Source organism: Pan paniscus, chromosome 7 (assembly GCF_029289425.2).
Source record: "Pan paniscus chromosome 7, NHGRI_mPanPan1-v2.0_pri, whole genome shotgun sequence".
NCBI lineage: Eukaryota > Metazoa > Chordata > Mammalia > Primates > Hominidae > Pan > Pan paniscus.
The window spans coordinates 76,364,182-76,389,546 of NC_073256.2; the positions used below are offsets into that span (position 1 = coordinate 76,364,182).

Genomic DNA, 25,365 nt, shown 5'->3' on the forward strand with positions numbered 1-25,365 from the left:
GGCCTTTCCAGCACACAGAGGGCTCTGCCTTTTTTTTTTTTTTTGGGAGTCTTGCTTTGTCGCCCAGGCTGGAGTGCAGTGGCCGATCTCACCTCACTGCAAACTCTGCCTGCTGGGTTCAAGGAATTCTGCATCAGCCTCCGGAGTAGCTGGGATTACAGGCACCTGCCACCACGCCCAGCTAATTTTTGTGTTTTAGTAGAGACAGATTTTCACCATGTTGGCCAGGCTGGTCTCAAACTCCTGATCTCAGGGGATCCGCCTGCCTTGGCCTCCTAAAATGCTGGGATTACAGGCGTGAGCCACCGCGCCCAGCCCCTTCCTCTTTTTGGCTTCCACTTGGCCAAAGGAGCTTCCCTTTGGGGCCGCGTCTGAGTCATGTTAGCCGCTGGTTCAAGGGAGCCATCTGAAACTCCTTGGAGCAGGGTTTCTCCTGTATATGGCAATACTCTACCTTAGAAAAACAAAACAAAACAAAACGTCAAGTTACATGGTATAATGGAAAAAAACCCTAAACTTGGGCTAGAAAATATAGGCCACTATTTTGTTTCTAATACCACTATGTATATGGACAGAACAGTTAACTGTCCACGCCCTGTGTCTTCCTTCGTGAAAGGTGGTGACACTGTACCTTCACAGCCTACTTCATAGGACTTTGGTGTAAAATGACACAGCAGGTGTTAAAGTACCTTCCGAGACCATTGTTTTCAGAACCTTCATCACATTGTGGTATTAGAAACCTTGGAGTCCTCCTTGACTCTTTCACAAGCTACATTGAATTTGTTCTCAAAGCCTCTGGCTCTGCCTTTAAAGTATATGCAGAATCTGATACCTTTTCTCTCCACTTCTACCACCTGGGTCCAAGTGGCCTTTTTTCCTTGCCGGTGTTACTGCAGTAGCTCCCCTACTGCTCTCCCTGCTGCTGCCTGTGTTGCCTGCAGTCTTTCCAATGTTAGCAGTCAAAGTCATCTCTCAGAGCCAGAGCTGGATCATGTCCCTCCTCTGCTGAAAGCAGTTCGTGATTCATCCTCTTGAGGCAAAACCTCAGCCCTCACAGAAGTACCCTCTGCTCCAGCCTCCCCCATCCAGAATCTCATGGGACACCACACTTTGTCCTTGCTGTCCTTTAGATGCTCAGGTGCCAGTTCCCCTCTCAGTCTTCCACAGTTGCTCTGATCTCCTCAGACACTGTCAGGGCCTCGTAGGGCCTGCTGGGCTGACTCCTCAGTTCCTTCCCGATCATACATAACTATCTTCCCTGTGAGGCAGTCCCTTACCACCCAATTTAAAATTGCACCTCCTTCCTCCAACCGGTCCCTCTGCTGTGATTTGGTTTTTCTCTCTTACTTTCCTTTTAGTTATTTACTTATTTATTTTGTTTGACTCTCTCCACAAACAAAGCTTAATTAAGCTGCATGAAGGAATCGTTGTCCATAATGTTTACTGATGCATCTCCAGTGCCTAGAACAGTGTTTGACAGATGGTAGGTGCACAATACATATTTGTTGCTTAAAATTATATGGGAGCTAATCATTAGAGGGAAAAATGTCTTCAGTTCTCTGTAGCACACTTTTTGGCATAGTATAGCCGATGAAACTTTGTAAGCAAGATAGCAAATATTGTTACACTATAGTGGCTTTCAGAAATTAAAGACAGTGTTTCTCTTTGAGACAGTCCTGATTAGCAAATTACACATTTTTCCCCTCTTGTTACATCTACCTTAAGCCTTTTTTTTTTTTTTTTTTTTTTTTCCTGGAGTAATGCATGAATGGTGGTATGTCTTCCCTCAGGTCATTGCATCTGGGTACGTAATGTTCATTTGTCCCGTTTACTGGTGATATGTACTTTGATCACTTGGTAAAGGTGAGTTATTCCATTTGAAAAGAAAATTATTAGAATAACATTAGTTTACTGTCAAGTTGGAATTATAGTGATTTGCTTCCTTGTAAATGAAAGATAGTGTATCATTATGGTGTTTTCCATTTAGTTATACTTGTTGGCTGCAGAGTAAACACTTTGGTTATTAGACTTAGCGATAACTTTGTGTAGAACTTTTCTGAGGGCACAAAGTTATTTCACATTTTTCATTTCAGAGTATTTCTAGCACTATGTATTTTGTTTATCTAGAGAGAAAGTAACTGTGTTCTTGATATAGGTCAGGCCTTGCAGTGGCACAGTATGTGACCCTAGTTTCTTTACTGTTACTTTCCTTTTGGTCATGCTACAACTCAGGTGGTTATGTAGTTAAACCTTATGGGTGTAGGGGAAGGGCAGGTGGCATGAGCTGAAAAGTGTAAGGTAACTACCCCTGAAAGTTGATTGATTGAAGGTTCATTATACAGTCATGTGCCATATAATGATGTTTTGGTCAGCGATGGGCCACATATACAACAGTGGTCTCATGAGATTATAATGGAGCTGAAAAATTCCATTGTCCACTGACATTGTAGTCATCGTAATGTAGAGCAACACATTACCCATGGGTTTGTGGTGATGGTGGTATAAACAAACCTACTGTATTGCTGGTCTTATAAAAGTACAGCATGTAAAATTATGCACAATACATAATATTTGATAATGACAGTAAACTGTGTTACTGGTTCTTGTATTTGCTATACTGTACTTTTTATTGTTATTTTGGAGTATACCCCTTCTACCATTTTTTTTTTTTAATTTAACTGTAAAACATCTTCAGGCAGGTCCTTCAGGGGATATTCCAGAAGGCATTGTTATCATAGGAGATGACAGTTCTATGCCTGTGATGGCCTCCGAAGACCTTCCAGTCTTCAGAGTGGGACAGAATGTGGAGATGGAAGACAGTGATATTGATGGTCCCAACCTGTGTAGGTCTAGGCTAATGTGTATGTCTGTCTTAGTTTTTAACAAGAAAGTTTGAAGTTGGGCGCGGTAGCTCACGCCTGTAATCCCAGCACTTTGGGAGGCTAAGGTGGGTGGATCACCTGAGGTCAGGAGTTGGAGACCAGCCTGGCCAACATGGCGAAACCCCATCTCTACTAAAAAATACAAAAATTAGCTGGGTGTGGTGGCAGGCGCTAATCTCAGATACTCGGGAGGCTGAGGCAGGAGAATCTCTTGAACCCGGTAGGCGGAGGTTGCAGTGAGCCGAGATTGTGCCATTGCACTCCAGCATGGGAGACAGAGTGAGACTCCATCTCAAAAAAAAAAAAAAAAAAAGAAAGTTTGAAAAGTAAAAAACTAAACTAAACATTTAAAAATATGAAAAAGCTTTTGGAATAAAGATATAAAGAAAGAAAATACTTTTGTATGGCTGTACAATGTGTTCGTCTTTTAAGTTGTAAAAGTCAAAAGGTTAAAGTCTATAAAATAAAAAAGTTACAGTAAACAGATAAATTTATTGAAGAAAGAAAAATTAATTTTCATAAATTCATTATAGCCTAGGTGTACAATGTTTATAAAGTCTACAGCAGTGTGCAGTAACATCCTAGGCCTTCATATTCATTCACCACCACTCACTCACTCACTGACTCACCCAGAGCAACTTCTAGTTTACAAGCTCCATTCATGGTAAGTGCCCTATGCAAGTGTATCATTTTTAATCTTTTATATTGTATTTTTGCTGTACCTTTTCTATGCTTAGATACCATTGTGTTGCAGTTGCCTACAGTATTCTGTAACATGCTGCACAGGTTTGCAGCCTAGGAGCAATAGGCTGTATCATGTTGCCTAGGTGTGTAGGAGGCTGTACCATCTTGGTTTGTGTAAGTGCACTCTGTGATGTTTGCACAAAGATAAAATCACTTAGCGACACATTTCTCAGACTGTATCCTCATCATTAGGTGACACATGACTATGTTTACAGGTAGCCTCTTGCCTTCTAAACTAACACTTGAGTGATGCATGACACTATTTGGATATGGGAAAGGATTTGTCACCCACAGGGTAGGAAACTTTGGAGATTGGCAGACTTCCTTTTTTGATTCAAGTAAGTCTAAATTATGATTTCAGATGAGTAGGCTGAAAATATTTTGTAAAGTTCCAGAGCAGGAATATGAAAAATTTGGACACTTTTCATTTTGAAGTTCCACAATTGTTAGATTTAGATAGATAGATTGATTTTATGTCTTTAAAATATTTGAAACGTGTGGGGGCTCAAAGGTTTATAAACTTTTTTTTCAGAATTTTCTTGAAATGGATATCAGTCTCAGACTGACACATTCTTACATTATTAGTATTGATTAAATATGTTAGGGGCTAGTTTGTCTTGCCATGAATTATTAATTGGTCAAACCTTTGTACTGGGCACTCTGGGAGCCCTGGGGTAATAAATAAAGCCCTGGGGTAATAAAAGTGTACAAAGCACATTCTGCACCTGCCCTCAGGGAGCTCCAGCACTGGGGGACCCTCCTCATTCGGCAGGCAGTGAAGCTCAGCTCCAGTGAGCGCTGTGAAGGAGCAGAGAGTCCATTGTGAGATGAGAAAATCAGGCAACCAACTTCTCATCCCCACAGGTCTTCCTGCTTACCTGAAAGGAAACTGAGGCCTTGTGAGGGTTACCAGCTAGCAGAACTTGGATGGACACCAGATCTGTTTGACAAAGGCAAAAAAATCATAATAAATTATTTTTCTAACATCTGGCTGATTGTAAGTATGCTTATTCCAAAATATTCAAGCCATAAAACATGCATGAAGTAGAAAGTGAAAGCCCCCACCCCTGATAAATTCAGGTACGTTAATTAATCTTCTAGGTTTTTAATGGGAGAAAGGTTGCAGAGTGTGAGGATATTATAGATACACGACTCCTTTTTTCCTGAAATACTGTGGCTGATCTTTTCATACCAACACACAGAGCTCTGATTTTTTTCAGCGAGGTCAAATGACTGTGTCCTGTTCCATATAACTTCACTTATCTGTCCTCTTTCAATGGCCGGTTGGGTCATTTCAGTGTTTCACTATTGAAAATGGCACGGCTGTAAAGATCATCAGCCTTTTATATACCTCTCTTTGCACATTGGGATAAATTCCTAGACAGGGGTATTACAGGGTCACAGACTATGTTCATTTTAAATATGGTAAATGTTCCTGGATTGGCCCCAGAAAGGCTGTATCAGTTCACATTCCTTTCAGTGGTGTACGAGTTACTTTTTTTTGTGCACTCACCAACTGTGGACCTTACTGTCTTTTGCCAATTTGATAGGTGCCTTTCTTTTATTACCAGTGAAGTCAAGTATCATTCCATGTGTGTTTTTGGCCTTCTTCGTTTCCTTAAAGCCTGTCCTCTGCACCATTGTGCTGTTGAGCCTCCAGCTTCTGTGATTGCCTTCCGTGACTGAATATCATCTCCTTGAGCCTGTGCACCCTTCTCCGTTCTGGTAGAGAGAGAGTAAAAGCTAAGACGGCTGTCTCTGAAAGCAGTCTCAGGGATTATTCCCATTGCTGCCGCTTACCAGCAGTGGCTCCTTGGCAGGCTACTTAACCTTTGAGCCTTCAGTTTCCATTCCTCTAATGGGGGTAACAAGGATTAAATGAACGAGTGCATCTGAAGCCTTAGCACAGGGCCTGGCATGTGAGTAAATGTCCAGGAAATGCTTGCCACCATCAGCAGCAGCACCTGTGTGGGAAATTACTTTCCCTTCTCCCTTTTCTATGGGAGTCCCTTAGAGCCCTGCTCAGCAGCCTGGATCCTCATCAGTTCTGGGATTCCGTTGGCGGCTGCTGCTTTTCCAAGTGGACACTTTTCTCTTTGTCATTCCATGTCAAGGGCTGTGAAGTGAGGTCCCGGACCAGCAACATCAGCTTTGGCATGGAGCCTGGGCATTTTCCTTCTGGTTGGTCTTATGGATTGAATTGTGTCACTCTCTCCCACCCAAACTCATATGTTGAAGCCCCTAATCCCCAAGGCAATTGTATTTGGAGATAGGGCCTTTAGGGAGGGTAATTAAGATTACATGAGGTTATAAAGTGGTCATAAGGTAGGATCCTGATCTGACAGGACTAGTGGTCTTAATACGAAGAGGAAAAGAGAGAGCTGGCTCTCCCAGTTGACAAAAAAGAGGCCATGTGTGCACACAGTGAGATGGTGGCTGCCTGTAAGCCAAGAGAAGAGGCCTCAGAATGAATCCTGCCTTGCCAGCACCTTCGTCTTGGACTTCCAGTCTCCAGAACTGTGAAAAATAAGTTTCCGTTTAAGCCACCCAGGCTGTAGAGTTTGTTATGGAACTCTGGCAGACTGAGATTGTTGGAGAACCACAGTCCTGGTGGTTGGGTGCCTGCCTCAGGCATTATTGTTTTTAGGCCAGTGGTTTGTGCGTCAAAATGCTTGGTAAAGCAGACTGCCAGGGCTTACTCCAAGAATTTCAGATTTAGGATTGACATGAGAAGTCACATTTCTAACCAGTTCCCCAGCGGTGCTGATGCTGCCGATGCTGCCAATGTTGCCAATGCTGGTCCATGTTCGGAGAACCACTGGTTTAGGCGGTGTGTCGGAGAGGCTTCAGGCAAGCGCTGGGAGACTTGGGGTAGGGATAGTGGCTCTCCCGCCCAACTAGGAAGTTGTTTAAACTCAGAGTCTCAGTTGCATTATCTGTATAAGGGTGATAATATTTATTCTGCTTATTTCATGGGATTATTGAAGTCAGCATGAATGAAACTTTTTAGGTCCTCCTGCTCTTCATACAAAGTGGTTGGGTTGGGGTCGGGGATGTTGCATTCTTTTTGCAAAAAGAGAAGGACAAATGAAATGCTGAAGTATTCTAATAGTAAATTATAAAGCAAAAGTAAGGTATTTCCTTCCTTTTCTTCACCAGATACGGCCTGGTCATCTGATTTGCTGGCTGCTTGGACATTGGTCTTTACCCACTTCTTTTCTCTGCAATCCCCACAGCAACTTCTCTTAAAAGCCAGGCAGTTTAGCTAAGAAGCCTTTATTACAGTATCTGTGGCTCCTTTTTCTGGCCCTGCCCTGTCAAGGATGCCTGTGGCTTTTTTGGTGATTGAGACAGTGGAAATTACTGAGTTTCTAGTTCTACTCCATGGGTACGATTGTGGTCATGCTTTTCATATCCAGGGTATTGTAGTTGAAAGGTCTTTTTTTGGATTTCTTTTGCCATGCTTAAAATGTTTTGTGTTGTACAAGTTTTAAATATATAATTACTGGCATATTGTATTTTCAACAATGTTATCAACCAGTAATAAGGTTGCAAATCATTTAGAGCTATGGTTTTCACATGAGAACCCCAAAGAGCTTTGGTTTATGTTGGTTAGATCTATGGATAATTACTACATTTGAAATTAAATCTAAGAAGTATAAAAATATTTAGTTTATTTAATATCAACATAAATCCAGTACAAGTTAATATAAATAGCGTAACTTTTGTTTTTTAAAACAAAAGTTGTTGACAATGAGTGAGATTCCTTCCTATTTTTATAAATCTCTTTAATGCCTGGTTTGAGAAAACAGCTAGATTCTCATAGCTGCTTCTGCATTCAGTCTGTTACAATATGTTATTTCGGTTGAAGAACATGAAGAAAATCTGGTCTCATGTGGACATGTAATTAAAAAGAGAGGAATTTTTACATAGCCTTCTCAGATAATTTGATACTACATCAAAACTCTACAAGGGGTAGCTTCTTAAAGGTTAGTTTCAATGTGGAATCTGAAATTGTATGATTGAAATTTTTGTGCTTGAGTTCATTAAACTCTATTGGTCTATCTTGCACTTTGAATGGATCTTTTCACCATTCATGGTTTTATAACATCGTTCATTGGTAGTTTGGAAAATATTGGTTTAATGAGTTACATAAATCTTTCAAATGCTGGCATATTTTATTTTTTTTAAATTTGTATTTGTTAATATTACCACCTATCTAATCAGAAAGCCTTTAAGTATCAGAAAACTGTCAAATTCTTGGTGGTAGATACAGGTTTTCCAAAATTCCTATTTTATTCGAATACTTATTTTATTTTATCATTGGCAACAAAACTGTCAGTTGTTTTCTTGGAAGTAACAGGCTTATTTTGTTCATTTTTGAAATGTTTGCCAAATACTCAAGTCTGTATAACCGTAGTTTTTCAGTTGTTTTTTTCTCCCCTAGGTAAAACTGGTGGTCTTTGAAAAAAGCCTGCACCTCAGTTATACCTCAGTTATGCAATCTACTTCTCCTGTACCTCGAATGGAATGGTTACTGACATTTAACCACTATCTAGAAGGAATGTAGGAATGATGGCATAGAGAACACATCTCTGTATAGACGGGCTACTCAGAGCCATTTGGGGGAAGCAAGTACTCTGCTGGTTAAATGCAAAAAACCTAATATAGTTGACAATATGCCAGAAATTATGTAAATGAATGTTGTTTCCTTCAACATAGTGACCTTGGAGACGGGACACCACATTCAGTGATAATGCGAATGGTTAGAACGTTTTTAGAATGCCACCTTATTTGGAGTTGCTTCAAGTTATGACTTTAAGTTTACTCCATAGATTGTGTTTGGATGTACTGTTTTAAAGTTGTAAGGCCTCAAATGCTTGTTAAGTTTTCCCAATTATATCTAAATATAGTTGACTAGTCTGCGAAGACCCTGTTGCATAGTGGAGAAATTGTGGTCACATTTTTTAGCAATTTAGGATATTTATCACACAGGACCCAGCACCATGCAGAGCAAGCATAATTCTCAGAGTCAGACCTGGGTCCTCACCTCCACTCTGCCACTGACTGGCTGGGTGGCCTTAAACAAAGCATTTGCCTTTTCACTATTTCTCTGTGAGGTTAAGTAGTTGGCTTAGGTCTCAAGTCTTTTAGCCCTCATGTTCAATGATTCAGAGATTCTAGAGGCATGACAGCAGGATTCCCTTCATTATCTGGGGAGGTAGTTCGTCGGGGGTTTGCTCCACAGCCTTCCTGTCCCTTTCAGCCAGCCTGTTTCTGGCCTAGGAAGACAGCAGACTTCGTGTGGTTGTGATTTTTTAAAGGCAGTGTTTAATTCTTATTACAGCACAAGAGTTCAGAACTTGGGTAACAGCATTTGAGTATTGTAGATCATCAGCTCCTACAGAGATACCCTGTATGTTTGAGGTTAAACTGGGAGCAAGGAAAGTTGGGTGACTAGATTAAGGTTGGTGCAGGATAGCAGGGAGAACAACTGACATTTGCTGACTGCTGCATGCAAGGCATTTTGTTAAAAGCCACTTGTGACAGTTGAATGAATCGCTTCCAAGTAGCCTTGTGAGGGAGGTGGTGGAGGTGATGGAATGCAAATTTTCATAGATGAGGAAGCTGAAGTTTAGAGAACTGCTTTAATTTGCCTGATGTAAAGAGAGTGTTTGAGCCAGATCTAGTTGGCTTTTTACAACTGGTTTCCCCCAAATTTCTCCTTTTTTCTGCATGCCTTCCCAGCCATTATATTCCATTTTTCATTTTTCTCTGTGACTTAAGCTGTTCTAAAGTGTTGGAGAGATGTCACAATTGGACATCAATAATCTTTGAGAAGTGCTGATTTTATAAACTTTAACATTTATAAACTTAATTTTTAATAAAGGCCAATAAAAACTAAAGAAGAGAAAATGCTGATGTTAAGTCATAGGCCTGTGTTGAAACAGATGGCCCAGGGCTATTAGATATATGAAATTGAGGGCAGATAAGCTTTGGGACAAGCAAGGACAGAATGTGCAAATCTGGCATTCAGGTGTTTACAATTTGCCTTTCCATATTGAGAACAGAAATTCAAATTTTGGTGGATTATTTGTTGAAAAGAACTGTTATCTTTTACTCCTTCAACAAGTGCATTCATGTACCTGCTTTATCCTAGTCACAGAGATAAGCCCTGGGGATAAAGAGGGGCAGGAACACATAGCCCAGGGCCTCTCAGAGCCACAGGGCTCCCAGCTAGCAGCTTGAGTTCCTAAACTCTGGATTCCAGATGTGTGGAAATGCACTGATGGCAGGTTGTTAGGGATGGAGATGTCTTAAAGGAATGTTCGGTTATCTCTCCTGAAGGGTTTTAAAAATTGTGGAAGTCAAGATCAAGGATGAAGATGAAATTTCTTGTGGTTTCTTCATGAGAGATCTCTTCTATCTGCATAGTCCGGAATTCTGAGTAGTATCCCAAAGTGTACCATCAAGACAGATGATAGCAGAGAGTTGAATTTTTATATATATTTTATATTGCTAAGCATATTTTTTGTTAGGGATTTGAAGTAGTTAAGTCATCCTCACAGCATCCCTGGGAATGACAGTTGACATTAAGCTATTTTATTGTTGGAAAAGGAAATTATGGAGGTTACTTCTCACTCATATTTTTTCAGCAAATAATTGGGAAATGGAAAGAATATATTAAGCATCTGCATTATAGGATGCCCTTGCAGTTACATTCTGAACCCTTGAATTGTTATTTTGATGGAAGGGTTACAGTTGTGTGGCAGAGAGCTTATATTGTTGGTGATTAGGGAGAGATTGTGTGCTGCCAGACCTGTTTAGGAGTAAAGGGTAGTGAGAGATTTCACTCGTCTGAGAAATTTGCTTCAGCTGACTCGCTTGTTTTAGGACCAGCACACTCCAGGCTTATGGGACTGGGTCTGGGAGGTACCTGAGCCGTTTTCCTGGAGGTGGTGCTGGCAGGCATCCCAGTGCCAACTTCACTTCCTTTAGGTGGGGAGCAGGGGGATTTCCTCTAATGAGAACAAGCGAATGTGTTCTGAGAAGTGATGGTTTACAACAGTTGGCATCAGAAGTACACAAGTTTACTACCAAAACCAGGGAGGAGCAGTTACTTTCCGATTACTAATAGTTTCCTGGTAAATATCCCATAAAATGTAATTTTGCATTTAAAACTGAAACTTCACTGAATCATTTACATAACATATATGTATTCGATTTATTTATATAATTATGTTTTATCAATTATCTGTGCTTCTTGAAATTTGGAATATTTTTCTTTCACCAGAAGTGTGGATTTCAGAAGAAGACAGCTATACTTAGCATATTTCCAATTGTGAAGCTAGTAAAGTTAGCATCTTAGAGTGAAGGGACTTTTGCCATTCTCTTCAGCTCCCTTTCCACTTCCCCATTCTGGAGATAAACCAAGAATCAGAGAGGTTAAGTAACTGGATCAAGGCCACGTAGCCTAGTTTAATATTTTGTGTATTTAAAATTTTCATAAAATATGAAAAAATGAAAAAGAATGCTTTCGAAATTAAGATAACAAAGTTTATTTTAACTTTTAGGTTTGGGGGTACAGGTTAAAACAGGAAATGTGTGATCGTCTGCACTGAGTGCTAATTATCTACAAAGTACTGCGTTAAGTGCATTATATCACACAATCTAATTTGGCCTGATGAATTAAAGGTAGGTGGTATCGTATGTATTTGACAAATGAGAAAAGAAATTTCTTTGTAGTGCAGGTTCAGTTATAGTTCAGAATCAGTCTCAGACCTTCAGTGGGCCCAGAGTGTTTTGTTGATTCTTTTTTTAACACAAGCACCTCATGACCACTACCCCCTGCATAACTCGTTGAGCCAGTTGTAGCCATCAGAGTGGAAGCACATCCACTGCTGATTTCCTTCAGCCATCTGCACCCACCTTCCTGTGTGTCCCAGGGGGTTCTGCCTCTCCTATCTCATCTCTTCAGAGAGATTTCCTTAATTTCCCTCTTTGTATCTTTGCCCCTTCTTACTTGTCTCTGTCCCTCTGTGCCTACTTCTGTTAGTGTTTAATTGTATATTTTATGTAGCAAATGCTTACATAGTGCTTTCTAAGTGGCAGACGTTGTAAGTGCTTTACAAATACTAATGTACTTATGCTCCTAATAGCTCTCTGAAATAAATACTATTATTATCCCCATTTTATTTTATTATTTATTTATTTATTTATTTTGAGACAGGGTCTTTCTCTGTTGCCCAGGCTGTGGTGCAGTGGTATGATCATGGCTCATTGCAGCCTCGACCTCCAAGGCTCAGGGGATCCTCCCACCTCAGCCTCCCCAGTAGCTGGGACTACAGGCATTTGCCACCCCTGCCCGGCTAATTTTTGTATGTTTAGTAGAGACGGGGTTTCCCCATGTTGACCAGGCTGGTCTTGAACTCCTGATCTCAAGTGATCCCCCCCACCTTGGCCTCCCAAAGTGTTGAGATTACAGGCATGAGCCACTGCACCTGGCCCATAGTAACTACTCTTAACAGAGTTAATAACAGAGTTACTCTTAAGAGAGTTAATATCCAACTTGTTGAATCTCATGGGCACTTGTCTTACCTTCCCTCTTTCTCTGTAGCATTTGAACTGGTTGGTTGGTCACTTCCTTCTTCTCTTGGTGTTTGCCCCTACCTTGTTGGCTGACTCCTTTGCCTGCCCTCTGAGTGTTGATATTCTTCAGGATTCTGTCCTTGCTCTTTTCTCTTGTCATTCTAAATATGCTTTTGGGTTGACCTCATCTGCTGCAACTTTGTCTTCCTTCTGTTTGTCAATGACTTAAACGGCTATATCTCAGCTCAGCATTCTCTCTTGAGCTCTCTACTTTCATATTGTACTGTCTCCTGGAGAGCTCTGTGTGAATTTTTTTCTACACCTCTCTTCCATACCAAATAAATAAATCCTGCTTCTCTTCTGTTCCCCACATTTCAGTGAGTGGTTTTTACCATCTGCTCAGTTACCCAAGCCACAGGCCTCGTTGTCATCCCAGACTCTCCATCCAGAAACAAGTCTCTCTCTTGAGTATATCTGTCTCCTCCTTTGTAGCACCATTGTCTCTTACCTGAACTCCTGTGTGAGCTCTTGAACTGGTCTTCCAGGCTCCAGTCTCGTACCTTTCTCTTCCAGTCTGTGCTCCATAGTTTAGTAAAATGCACAACTCTCTTAAAAAGCGTAGCTTAAAAACTGTGGATTCTTTGACCCTGTTGATGGGAAATTTGCCAGGCCATGTTACCTTGGAGGGTCTACTCTGAAAGCTGGAACAGATCATTACACAAACAAGGAATTGTAAAGCTGAAAATCAGTGTGCAGTTCTTTTGAATGGTATAGTATTAGCGGAGAGATGGAAGATGCTTTAATTCCCTACCCCAACCCAAAACCCACCCCTCACTTATGTGAATAAAGTCTTAAGGAGCCTATACAATCATTGACTCTTCCATGTTTTTGTGGCAGGAGGAAGGAGTGTTAGTGATATACTGAGATGTTAGGTAATGGCTAATTCCACACCTATTTTAAGGCACTGTGTCTGGCATTGGGGGTACAAGTGAGAGACATAAAAGGCAAGGTCTTTCTTTCTTTTTTTTGAGACAGTCTCGCTCTGTCGCCCAGGCTGGAGAGCAATGGCGCGATCTCGGCTCACTGCAACGAGCAAGGTCTTTCTTGATGTGGCCACCTAGCTGGGGACACTGTGCACCTTTATAGAGTTATAATGGGGACATTGAAATGGTTTATGATGAAAGAAATATTGAAATATAGTCTATATTTACAGGTTGACCTTTAAACAGGATATCATTTTTTCAAAGAAAAATATGAAGAAATGAAAAAGAATTCTTTCAAAATTAAGATAACAAAGTTTATTTATTTTAACTTTTAGGTTTGGGGGTACATGTGAAGGTTTGTAACATAGGTAAACTTATGTTATAGGGGTTTGTTGTACAGATTATTTCATCACCCAGGAATTAAGCCCAGTACCCAATAGTTATCTTTTCTGTTCCTCTCCCTCCTCCCACCCTCCACCCTCAAGTAGACCCCAGTGTCAATAACAGAAAAATTAGATTTATTCTACAAGTGTTATACATGATTCTGAAAGGTTAAAAGCTACTAAATAACCAGTTTGTATGTAGCCAATAAAAGTTATTTGGATATGATGATCTAAGCAATTTTGAGTACAAAGTGGTATTTAAGAACTTTTGCCATAAGTTATTTCACTGTCTTAGGATTGCAGGATTTGGGGGCTGAGGAAATTTGGCATTTGAATGTGTAGAGCTCCAGACAGGTGCCCAGCCAAAGCACAGAGTGCTTGTGACTGTGCTTTTGAAGTAGAAAAGTGAGATATGTGGTCTGTCAGAACATTTTTTGCCAAACCTTTCTTTATATTCTTTAGGTTTGTTTAATAGGATAGTGATTTTTTCAAATGATTTCTGAGTAATTGGCATAAAGTAGGGAATTTGCTATGTTTAGGGATGCAGCAGATATGGGGGAGGAAACTTGAAAATGTGGGTAGGTATAGTATGATGCAAGTATTATCCCTGATGAAACCTAATTATTTAGATTTCCTTATCTGGATCATAATTTTATTATCAGCTGATTTATAGTAGTTAAACTCATTAAGACCATATAGATGGGTGGGTGCAGCAGTCTTAGGCCTTAGTAAACACTGTATTTTGAAACTGAGTAGGTGCCTGGTTCTGTTTGTAATCTTTGATTAAACCAAGCACAAAATTCAAAGCTTCATAGGTAAACTTAAATTATTTTCATCATTCTCATTATGCAAAACAAATGTCATGTCTGGTAGTAGCTTGTCTTCTCACTGCACTTTTTCTTATATTACAGTCTCTTTGCTAACTTGACATGTACTTACTGATCTGTGATCAAAATGGACACAATGTAGAAATTTATGACTACTTAAAGTGTGATCTTTTTTCAAACTGAAATATGAAGTTTACTTACAAGTTAGATTGCTGTCCTAATATCAAGAGTCTTGTACACTCATATGTATGAAGTACTTAAAATTAGAATTGGTTAGTCAAATGATTTTTAGGGAAAATATGTGAGCCAGAAGCATGTCATTACAGTCAATGCTCAATGACGTAGAATAGCATGGTGGTGCAAAAAAAGTAATAAAAGAATTTGTTACAAAATGCTTTGTATTGTAGTTTTAAAAAAAGCAAATGTAACTTGTAAGTTAATTACTGATAATATTATAAAAGATGTTTCTTGAAGTTAGTTTTCCCCCAGTACATGACTCTCTGGAGGAAGGAAACCCAGATGACTGCTGGGGAATAAGGAGAGAGGCCAGTTTGGGGTTAAACCTTTGTTGAAGATGTAGGAAGATGTTAAGTTAAATATACAGAGTTTGTGGATAAAACTTTGTCTTTTATCATATGCTAATATGAATGAAGACATTTAATTTGGCTAAAAGATGGCATATTTCGCTGTGTGATATTTATAGTTTTGATTATGGTGGCATTGTAGAACCTACTTGCATTAATGATAAATGTAGGTACAGTAGACCCCCTGCCCCACCCCAGTCCAAGTTTTTGCTTTCCATGGTTTCAGTTTCAGTGGTTTCAGTTACCTGCGGTCAACTTTGGTATAGAAATATTAAATGGAGGCCGGGCGTGTTGGCTCACGCCTGTAATCCCAGTACTTTGGGAGGCCGAGGCGGGTGGATCACGAGGTCAGGAGATCAAGACCATCCTGGCTAACATGGTGAAACCCTGTCTCTACTAAAAATACAAAAAATTAGCCGGTCATAGTGGCGGGCGCCTGTAATCCCAGCTACTTGGGAGGCTGAGGCAGGAGAATGGTGTGAACCCGGGAGGTGGAGCTTTCAGTTAGCTGAGATCGCGCCACTGCACTCCAGCCTGGGCAACAGAGCGAGACTCTGTCTCAAAAAAAAAAGAAATATTAAATGGAAAATTCCAGAAATAAACAACTGCTAAGTTTTTAATTGTGTACCCTTCTGAGTAGCATGATGAAGTATTGCATTGACCTGCACTGTCCCATCCAGGACATAAATTATTCCTCTGTCCAGCATACCCACACTGTAGATGCTACCTGCCCATTCAGTCACTTTGTAGCCATCTTGTGGTTATCAGGTCAACTGTGGCAGTGTCAACGTGCTTGTGTTCCAGTCACCCTTATTTTACTTCAGAATGGCCCCAGAGTGCAAGAGTAGTGATGCTGGTGATTTGGATATGCCAAAGATAAGCAGGAAAATGCTTCCTTTAAATGAAAAGGTAAAAGCTCATAAAGAAAGAAAAAAGTTTGTGTATTGAGATATACATCTTATAAATAAATCATAAGTATTATTTATGATAAGAATGAATCTTCTATCAGTTAAATTGTGGGGAAGGAAAAACAAATTTGTGCTAATTTTGCTGTTGTATCTCAAACTGCAAAAGTTACAGTCACAGCGCCTGATAAATGCTTAGTTAAGATGGAAAATACATTAAATTTTTGGGTGGAAGACATGGATAGAAATGTGTTCCAACTGACAGCAATGGGGTTTGGTACTGTGCATGGTTTTGAGTGTCCACTAGAGGTCTTGGTACATATCCCCAGGATGAAGGGGGACTACTGCATAGAAAAAATGTTTCCCAAATTTGTTATAAGTTGAAATGACTGTGAAATATTGGATATGCAACTGTTAACTGTGTATTTCAGCCTTAATTCCATCTCCTTTGTCAAATATAACTTGATTTGAAACCAAAATTTAGTGTCATAGTCACTGAATAAGTTACATTTGTTGTCTTCATTTTTTTTCTTCCTGTAGGTTTACCTTTTTGAGATTGGGTGCAGTTTTCCAAAATACTTTTTCTAATACTCTTCCAAAGATCTCAACCTTCCTTTACAGTTTGAACTCCTGTTTGTATTGCTAGCTTCCCTGATGGAAATCTGAATTTTTATAATTCCTGTGTATTTCTTTTTTGCATTGCCTTAACAGGCATGGGTCTTCGAAAGCCCTGGAGCTCCCTGTGTGACCCCTGCCATTGGTATGCTGTGATGCTTTGCCTGTCCTGTGCTCAGGTTTATTCATGATGGATAGGACTCCCTTCCTATCACATGTGCACTGTTCTAGCAAAGAGAATAGACAAATTCTTTTCAGTTGTGATGTTGCCCAGGGTTTTGTTTTGTTTTTTTCCCTTTAAGGAAAAGAATGTCAGTGGTGTGTATCAGAAAAGACTGTTTACACCCTTTCTATCCCTTGCCTTTCAAACCAGGCAGGATTCAGTACACTTTTAAACTCCCCCAGAATATGAAAACAGATCCCTTTTCAGCTTTCCAGAAATTTTTTAAAATGTAGAAGAATGTAGGAAATTGCCAAATCAGTTAGTTAATCAGTGACAACTGCAGTAAGTACACGAAGAGCATGCTTCTTACAAGAGCAGCTAGCTGTTTGCTGCTTTCTCAGCCCCTCTGCATGCTTGCCCTTGCCTCACCTTTGCATCCTCCTCCAGAGGTTCAGTGTCAGCCTTATAGGAGCTGGTGATTGCCACGGGGTCCCCAGACAGAGCATGGCCACAGGGCAGCTCCTTCCTTCCCATCCTTCTGTTCCACCCTCACTTTTTGTAGGCTTGACATCACCTGGAGCTTCTGTGTGTCAAGTCAGTAGCTTGAAATAAGTCTAGAATAAGTGGGAAAATCTTTCCTAATGGTGAGTTTTTTAAAATCAGGCTAATAAACATGGTGTTATTAGCCTTTATACACCACCCTGGGCTTTACAAAACCCAGGATATTTTATAATATTAAGCAAGATACATACTAGCAATCAGCAAATTTTGTAAAATATACATTACTCTTCCATAAGTCTGCACTATAAGCATTCTTGCCAGGTGGGTTGAAATACATTTCTGAAATTTAATTTTTTTCCTATCCAAAATAAATTACTTAAAAAGTTTTCATTTACTTATTTCTAGACCTGTCTCTTCATTTGATTTTCTTCTCTACCATATTACAATTAATTAGGATAACATTCAAAAGATATGAGACCTGGTGCAGTGGCTCATACCTGTAACCCCAGCACTTTAAGAGGCTGAGGCAGGAGGATTCCCTGAGCCTAGGAGTTCAAGACCAGTTTGGGCAACATAGTGAGACTTTGTTTCCCAGGGGAAAAAAAAAAATTTAGCTGGGTGTGGTGGTACACAACTATAGTCCCAACTACTTGGGAGCCCGCACTGGGAGGATTACTTGAGCCCAGGAGTTGGGAGACTGCAGTGAGCTATGATTGTGCCACTGCACTCCAGCTTGGGTGACAGAGCGAGACCCTGTCTCTTAAAAAAAAAAAAAAGATATGGGATAGATACACATATTTTATGTAGCTACATATGTGATCTACACCTAGGTATGGTATATATAGATACATGTTTGTCTTCATTTCTCTTTTGCCATACAATGTTGAGTACTTCAGGTGCTATTAGAATGTGTGCCCATCTGTTCCTAGGACATGTTGTGTACATGGAATGAAGACCCTGCTGGACATATTTTCTTAGTGTCTGCACTGCGGCAGCAGGTCAGCTGTCTCCACGTTAGGGTCAAGATGCTGGCCACTTTCTCAGTGGGCTTAGCCTTTAGGAGTTAGCTTCAGAGAGGTATTTGAATTTTGAATTGCAGGGTGTAAAGGACACAAATTTTCATGATCCTTTTGTGCTTTTGTGGCATAATTTATGTATGGGGTAATATACTCCTTTTGACCACTTTGGAAAAAGCTAGTGCTGTGGGCATGCACTTAGTATAAGCTGTTAGCCAAGTGCTATTTCATTAGTTGCCTTGAAAGGAAACATGTTAGCCTCAATACTGCATGAAGGAACAAAAGAACAGCTTTTTTTTTTTTTTTTTTTTTTATCATAAAGGCTACTCAGAATATCCAGAGTCTTCAAAGTTATGTAGAAATAACTGAAAGATTTCTGCAAGAAACCTGTGAAATAGTATGTTATGTAACATAGCATTAGATATTAATGTTAACTGCATTTTTTTGACTTGCACAAATGATTGGCAAACAGATGGGCATATCTTTAAAATTAAACCATCTTTAGATACCCACTCCTTGTAAACTGTTACAGATTAAATTTGTCACTAAGGGCTGTTCATAATTCTTTGAATGAAGTCAGTATTGTTTATTTGTCAGACACAAATGTCAAGACTACTTTCTTTAAGTGACATATCTTTGTATTGCTTTATAATATTCTTTGTAACATGTGCCATTTGTTGTTGATCCATTATATTAACTGAGTGGTCAGTGTGCTATCCTGTAGGAGGAGCTCAGAGTCTGAGGGCAGGACTTCCCAAACTTTCACATGCACAGGAATCTCTTGGGGCCTTTGTTAATAAAAGGCAGATTCTGGTGCAGGAGGTCTGAGGTGAGCCTGAGAGTCTGCGTCTCTTACCAGCTCCCGGGGGTGCCAGGGGTCCTGTCTCTCAGGACTCCACTTCACATGGCAAGGCTCCAGTCGCCAGAAAGAGAGGGAGGTGAACACATAAGAATAGTAGTGTGCTTGGCACTTTTGTAGCTTCTGCCCATGTTGATGTGGTGGTAGTGCTAGCGAGGGCTTTGAAATCAGCCTGAAGAGGGAGGGTTGAGGGTCAGGAAGCTTCTGAAGATGGGTGATAACAAAGGAACTGAGATGAAAAAGAGGCCAGCCTCTACAGTGAGGGGATAAGGAGGCCAGAGAAGAGACCATGGGTGTGAAGGCGAGGAAGGTATGAGATAGCTGATGGATGGTTGGTAAACTTTGAGTAATTTGATATACCTAATGGGGGTGTTTGTGAGTGCTTCAGGGGATAGAGGGAAGGGAGTTAAGGGAGTTGAGAATGGACAGGTCAATAAGGATTTGATTATTAGTGCCTTCAAGCATGCTGGAGCATTTGGACTGGAACCTGAAAGCTATGGGAGGTCCTTTAAGGATTTTAATCAGGGAGAGGTATGATGTAATCTGTGTTTTATAAGATCATTCAATCAGTAGTGTGAAAGCGTTGAGACCAGAATTAGGAGAACCGATTAGATTTCTAATTTTTTGTGGTTCACTAAACCATGAAGGTCTGATTACTTCAGAGCTAGTGTAAACAGGGAGGAGGAGGTAGACCCATAAATATCTGGGAGAGAGCATTAGCAGGTTGGGAAATGCACTGAATATGTGGGATGTACTGGGGCGTTTATTCAAACTGCAAGCTGCACGAGGACAGGGCCACATCTGCTTCATTCAACACTGTATACACAGTGTCTGTTAACCTTGAATATTTTTTAAATGAATGATGACAGGAAGGATCTAGGCTTATTTCCCATTGTTTGGCTAGGTTGAAGAGGTGGATGGAGATGGTGTTACTGTCATAGCGAATGCTAACATAAGGCATAGCGTTGCCCTATACGATGTCAGTGGTTTTCCTTATTAAAAATGTGTCTCTTCTGTTAATATCAGCAAAATGGGAGGTAACCTAGTAATATGAATGGAGGTTACCAGTACAATCCTTATTACTATTTATGGTTTTATTTTTAATATGATGCTTGGGGACAAACAGACCTTAGAAGGACTTCACATACTTCTTTTTTTTCTAAATCTTTTTCTGAATTGTGTATAGTTGAGAATTATTCCTAACATACTGAAAATTATTTATGAAGAAATAAGAATATATGTTGGGAGATAATACAGAAAGGAGACATAGGTTGTAAGTATAGTTAACATAAAATATGATATATGGAAAAAATAACATATATTTCATCCCAAAGGGTAGATATGGACCTTTAAAATAATACTAATCTCTGAAAGAGGAGAAAATATTTTTTATGAAAGAGGGTTGCTGCTATTTAATATGGTCTTTGTTTAAACATGTTACCTCTAAGAAGAAATACATAGGAGTGCTTTCCATAGAATTTTCTGCAGTGATGGAAATGTTCATTATAGGCACTGTCGAGTAGGTAGCCACCAACCACATGTGGCTTTTGAGCACTTGAATGTGGCTTGTGCGACTAAGGAACTGAATTTTAAGTTTTATTTAGTTTAAATAGTTTAAATAGCAACATGTGGCTGGTGGCTTCTGGATTACACAGCACCGTCATAGAGTATTGGCAATGCCCTAGCATACTAATGAGGAAGAAAATGTGGTCTTGGCCAGGAAGAAAATGTGGTCTTGGCCCCCTTGGCCAACCCAGGGGGTTCAGGAAGGGCATCATTTGACCCATGAAGCAAATACGGAAAATACTTTGTGGTGAACTGATAAGCTGGTGTTGGTGACTTGGGGGGCACTTCCTGATTCTTTATCCAGGTTCTTGTCAGTTGGATAGATGTCTCCTTCATCAGCAAGCATTGGTCCTGCTAGATGTTCCCAAGTGGCTGTTGGGGGCTGGGTTGTGGGTGGGGTAGTGGGAGGAGATTGCTGTTAACCGGATTCAGGATCTAGCTGAAAGGACTTTCACTGAGTGGAAGCTCAGCAGTGTGAGCCCTTTGTCTTCGGTCTGTCCACCTACCAGTGTGTGGATTCTTCGCCTCTCTTGATATAAGTTTTGCAGCCTTGATGATTGAGAGGTGTCTCCATGGGTTATGATGAGGGTGGTGATGTGCTGTTTTTTCAGCTGCAAAATGCTTCCTTGGAAATTCTGATTCATGCTCCACCCTCATCCCCAGAATCATTATCACGGTGATGTTCTATACCTCACGCTCTTTGGAGGTGGAAGAGAGAAATTTAAATAGAACAACTCAAAATCAAACCATAAGCAGCAAAATAGTCTTCAGTATCCAATAGGCAAATGTCCTATGATTTCACTCTTGCCCACGTGTTGGCTGTTTATCAAAAAAGTTTCCCTTGGATGACATTTTACTTACACAATAGGACAAATAGTGTTTGAGCTATAGGAGATACTTTGCATGCGAAAGGTGTTATGTATTCACCTATCTCCTTGCTAGGTTTCTAGTCCACACCTGTGACGCTAAAAGGTTCTGCGTCACTACAAAATTAAAACTCAGCTGTACAAATGCCATTCTACTTTGAGAAGAGTGTAGTAAATAATTGTTTATATTGTTTTGGAAGGTCAGAAAATCACTATATATAAAATAAATTTAATAAGTAAAAATTTAACATGTGTTATAATTAAGAAATTTTATATATACATATATTTTTCAAAATATTAATATTTTCAGTGACATTTCTTTCATCTTGGTTTCTTGCGCACCCATTGCTTTTATCATTGATTCTGTCTGTGCTTGGATCTGCCCATTTTTCATTTGGCTATTTCCCAATAAAATTTACCAATAGCTCCAATTTGGTGTTGATATATGCTTGTTTCCTAAAAGTTATATATAGTATGATTTAAAAACATTTTTGGAAAGCAAATTCACTTCTATTTGCTGATGGCAGCAGCAGTTTTAGTGATTCTCTGAATAAAACAGACTTGATGCAGGCCTTTAATATTTTGTCCTCACTAGTAAGCTGCTGTTTCATTCATTCATTCATTTCTTTCATCTTTGGGAACTGTCACTAAAATGTTTTATAGAAGAAGTTTACTCCTCTCAGTCTATAAAAGGATTTTTTTCATCTGTTAAATGAGGAGGGGTTTGGATTAGAAGGTCTTCAGAGTGCTTCCTAACTCTGAAATGTTTGTAATTGGTTTCACAGTGTGCCCCTAATGTTGATGATTCTGTTAGTTGAGTGGTCTCGTTGTGACCCCTCCTCACCCCCAAACACATGCATCTTCTGAACTGTCCTTTAGTTCACATCTCAGAAAATGCTGGCCAATAGGGCACTGAGTAGAAACTTGAATTACTATGTCTCCATTATATGCATAGGTACCGTTTGCTACATATTCTCACATTTAGTTAGACTATTCCTCATCAGAAGTTACCGAGGAGTATTTTGTAAAATGGCAACCTATATTTTTAATAACATAAGCCCTGACTCTTAGTTCTTATTTAAGAGATGCATCATTTACAGATATATAAGCTCCATGAGGACAAGAGGGAATTTTGTTTTATTCACAGATCTCTCTCCAGCTCTTAGACTAGTGCCTGGATCATAGTAGGTGCTCAGTAAATACATTTTGAATAAATAATTGTGATTTGAGAGTTAATTTTTATGTAACACCAAATAAAACATAAATGCAACTTGAATGTTTATTACCCAGGTGATAATTATGAGACTTTAAAAAATTTCATTGCTAATTTGTTATTTCTGTTTCTTCTTTTTAAATACTTTATGCTGTCCAGTATGGAAGCCACAGCCCCATATGTCCATTTTTTCACTTGAAATGTAGCTAATAGGAATTGAGATGTACTGTAAGTGTAAATTACATACTGGGTTTCAAAGACTCAATACCAAAATACGTAAACTAGCTTATTCATTTTTTTATATTGATTACCTGTTGAAATGACAGTATTATGCATTTATTGGTTTAAATAGAAATTGGTAAAATGGATTTCACTCTTTTGGTCTACTATTAAAATGTAGCTACTAGAAAACTAAAAATTACATGTAATAGCTCGCATTTGTGGCCCATTGAACAGTGTTCATCTAGACACAGAAAATCTAGATATTGAGTGTAGACGAGAGGGAAGCTTTCAAAATAGGGCTTTGAATGAATATCTTTTATAGAAACACAAAATTATACAATGCAGCTGCGACTTGGGAAAGTGGGCATTCAGATGGTCTTGATCAAATTTAAAAAAGGACCAAAACAAATTAATTAGATTAGCTCAAATCAGAAATATGAAATGCAGCTACCAGATGGATTCCTGGCATAGTTGCCAGCTGGGTCTTGAGGTCAGAAAAGGGGCAGGAAGGCGTTGGTGGCTGTCCCAGTGAGCGGTCACTAATGGCAGACTGCAAAGCCAGTTTTTGAACTTCTCTGCCTGGACCTTACCTGAGCATGGTTGTAGTTGTGCTGAGTGACATGCTTAGTTGATACCATATAATGCTGGCGTTTTTCAAACGTCTGGGAGATGGACACTTAGTAGAAGGGCGTAGGGAACAGGAAGAGGAGCACAGCCAAGGGTCAGTATGGGTACTCTCAGGCAGGGCTGTTTTTCCCTACTCATGCGCATAGGCAACTTGTCCCTCTTCTGAATTTTAAGCTGATAAAAAGTCAGCACCAACTTCATCGCCACTTCTCCAAGCTTGATCTGGCTCTGCCTCTGCCTCTGGGCTCCGTGGGCTTGCAAGAGAAGGTCACCAGTGGGCTAAGCCATCCACTCCCTCTGGGCTCACTTTTACCTGGAGCCCCATCGAGTCAGTAGCATTTCTTCCCATAACAGTTGGCGGACCCTGGAGGATGAAGCTGCTCCCCAGGACACATATGTAGACGTTACTTTCCTTAAACTAATTTGAAAGGTTATTTTGGTAAGTGGTTGGGCTGCATGGCTGGTTTAAGCTATTATCAAGTCCATTCCAGTATTTATTTCTTTGAAAGTTAGAATGAGCCTTGAATAAATGATGACTGACTGCTTAGCCTTCTTAGGAGTGTATTTAAGAATATTTGTTGCAACTGGCACTGGAGATGTCTACTTCTCTTTATTTTGGATTTTAAAATAGTTGTATAGTAAAGCAGCATGTTTTCAGTAAAATAGCTTTCATGCTCACCTTATTTTCACCCATCTGACCTCTGTATTTGGAGAAAGTAGATCAGAAAATTCATGGCAGTTAGCGGCAGAGTGAAGAGACCTTTGACTTTAGTTGACAGCTGTCACCTGAAAACTACAGGCCTGGAGACCCTCTCAGGTGTTATGTCTGTAGTTCTGACAGTGAACAGGAATGTTGTTTACATTTTCTGTAAGCAAAATTCTCCCCTTGTTAGGAATGTGTTAGAATACGGCAGGCAGAAACAGAATTTTTATGTGTCTTACTGGTAAGTTCTCAGGAGTGTTGGTTAGCCCATTGTTCATTCCCATGCTCTTATGGAAGGGTGTCAGTAGAATTTATGACTGAGCCTGTTTTTATCATCACTTTGGAAATTCTTCAACAAGATATTGTTTTTTTCAAGTGAGCTAGTATCACACAATGCTTAATGTCCTTATAAAAGAGAAAAAAATGAGTTAAATTCCAAAGATGTTTAAGATTTCAGTCATTTTCTCTATATGAATTAGGTCTTTATTAGGCCGTTGATTTAATTAGTGCTCAACAAAAACACTTTCCTGTTTAGATTGTCAAAGCATTCTTTAAATTAGTTATTTTAATCTGACACAGGATCTGTTAGGAAGAGTTTGAATAAGATGCAGCATGTTACATAGTGTACACAGTGCGCTGGAAGCACGTAGGGTGCGAACACAAGTGCCTGCCAACTTGTCTCCCTTCCTGCTTAGGTCCTGCCTTGTCCCAAAAGGACTTAAGGCAATGGTGAGGAGAGCATATTTTGAACTTTATTCTGTTAAAATAATTTTCAGTTTTGGAGAAAGTTGTATTTCTAGTTATGAGAATAGTTGGTGTCCACAAAGTATCCACTCAACTAGTTTTCTCTGAGTGGTCACGTGGGATTCTGGTCCACCAGAGCCCAGCATGCCTGCGGGTGAATAATGAGCCTGGTGATTGGGCTGCTCTGTGTCAGTGCAGACTGGGACCATGGTAGGCTCAGAGCCATGAGTGAAATTGGTCATCTTGGACAATGAAAGCTTTTCTTTTAGTTTCTTTCTGAATCTTGTATATTTCTGCCATTAAACATAATGAAATTATGAATTTATTGTACTGTTCTCAAGGTTGCTTTTCAACATCATTATGAACACTTTCT

The 25,365-nt window shown here is 39.8% G+C and overlaps 1 protein-coding gene across 11 annotated transcripts in view; it reads left to right on the plus strand.

Annotated features, from left to right (window-relative positions):
- Positions 1–25,365, plus strand: part of CHD7 (chromodomain helicase DNA binding protein 7) — a 191,705-nt gene that overhangs the window by 36,849 nt on the left and 129,491 nt on the right. The gene's annotated exons all lie outside the window — the stretch shown is intronic.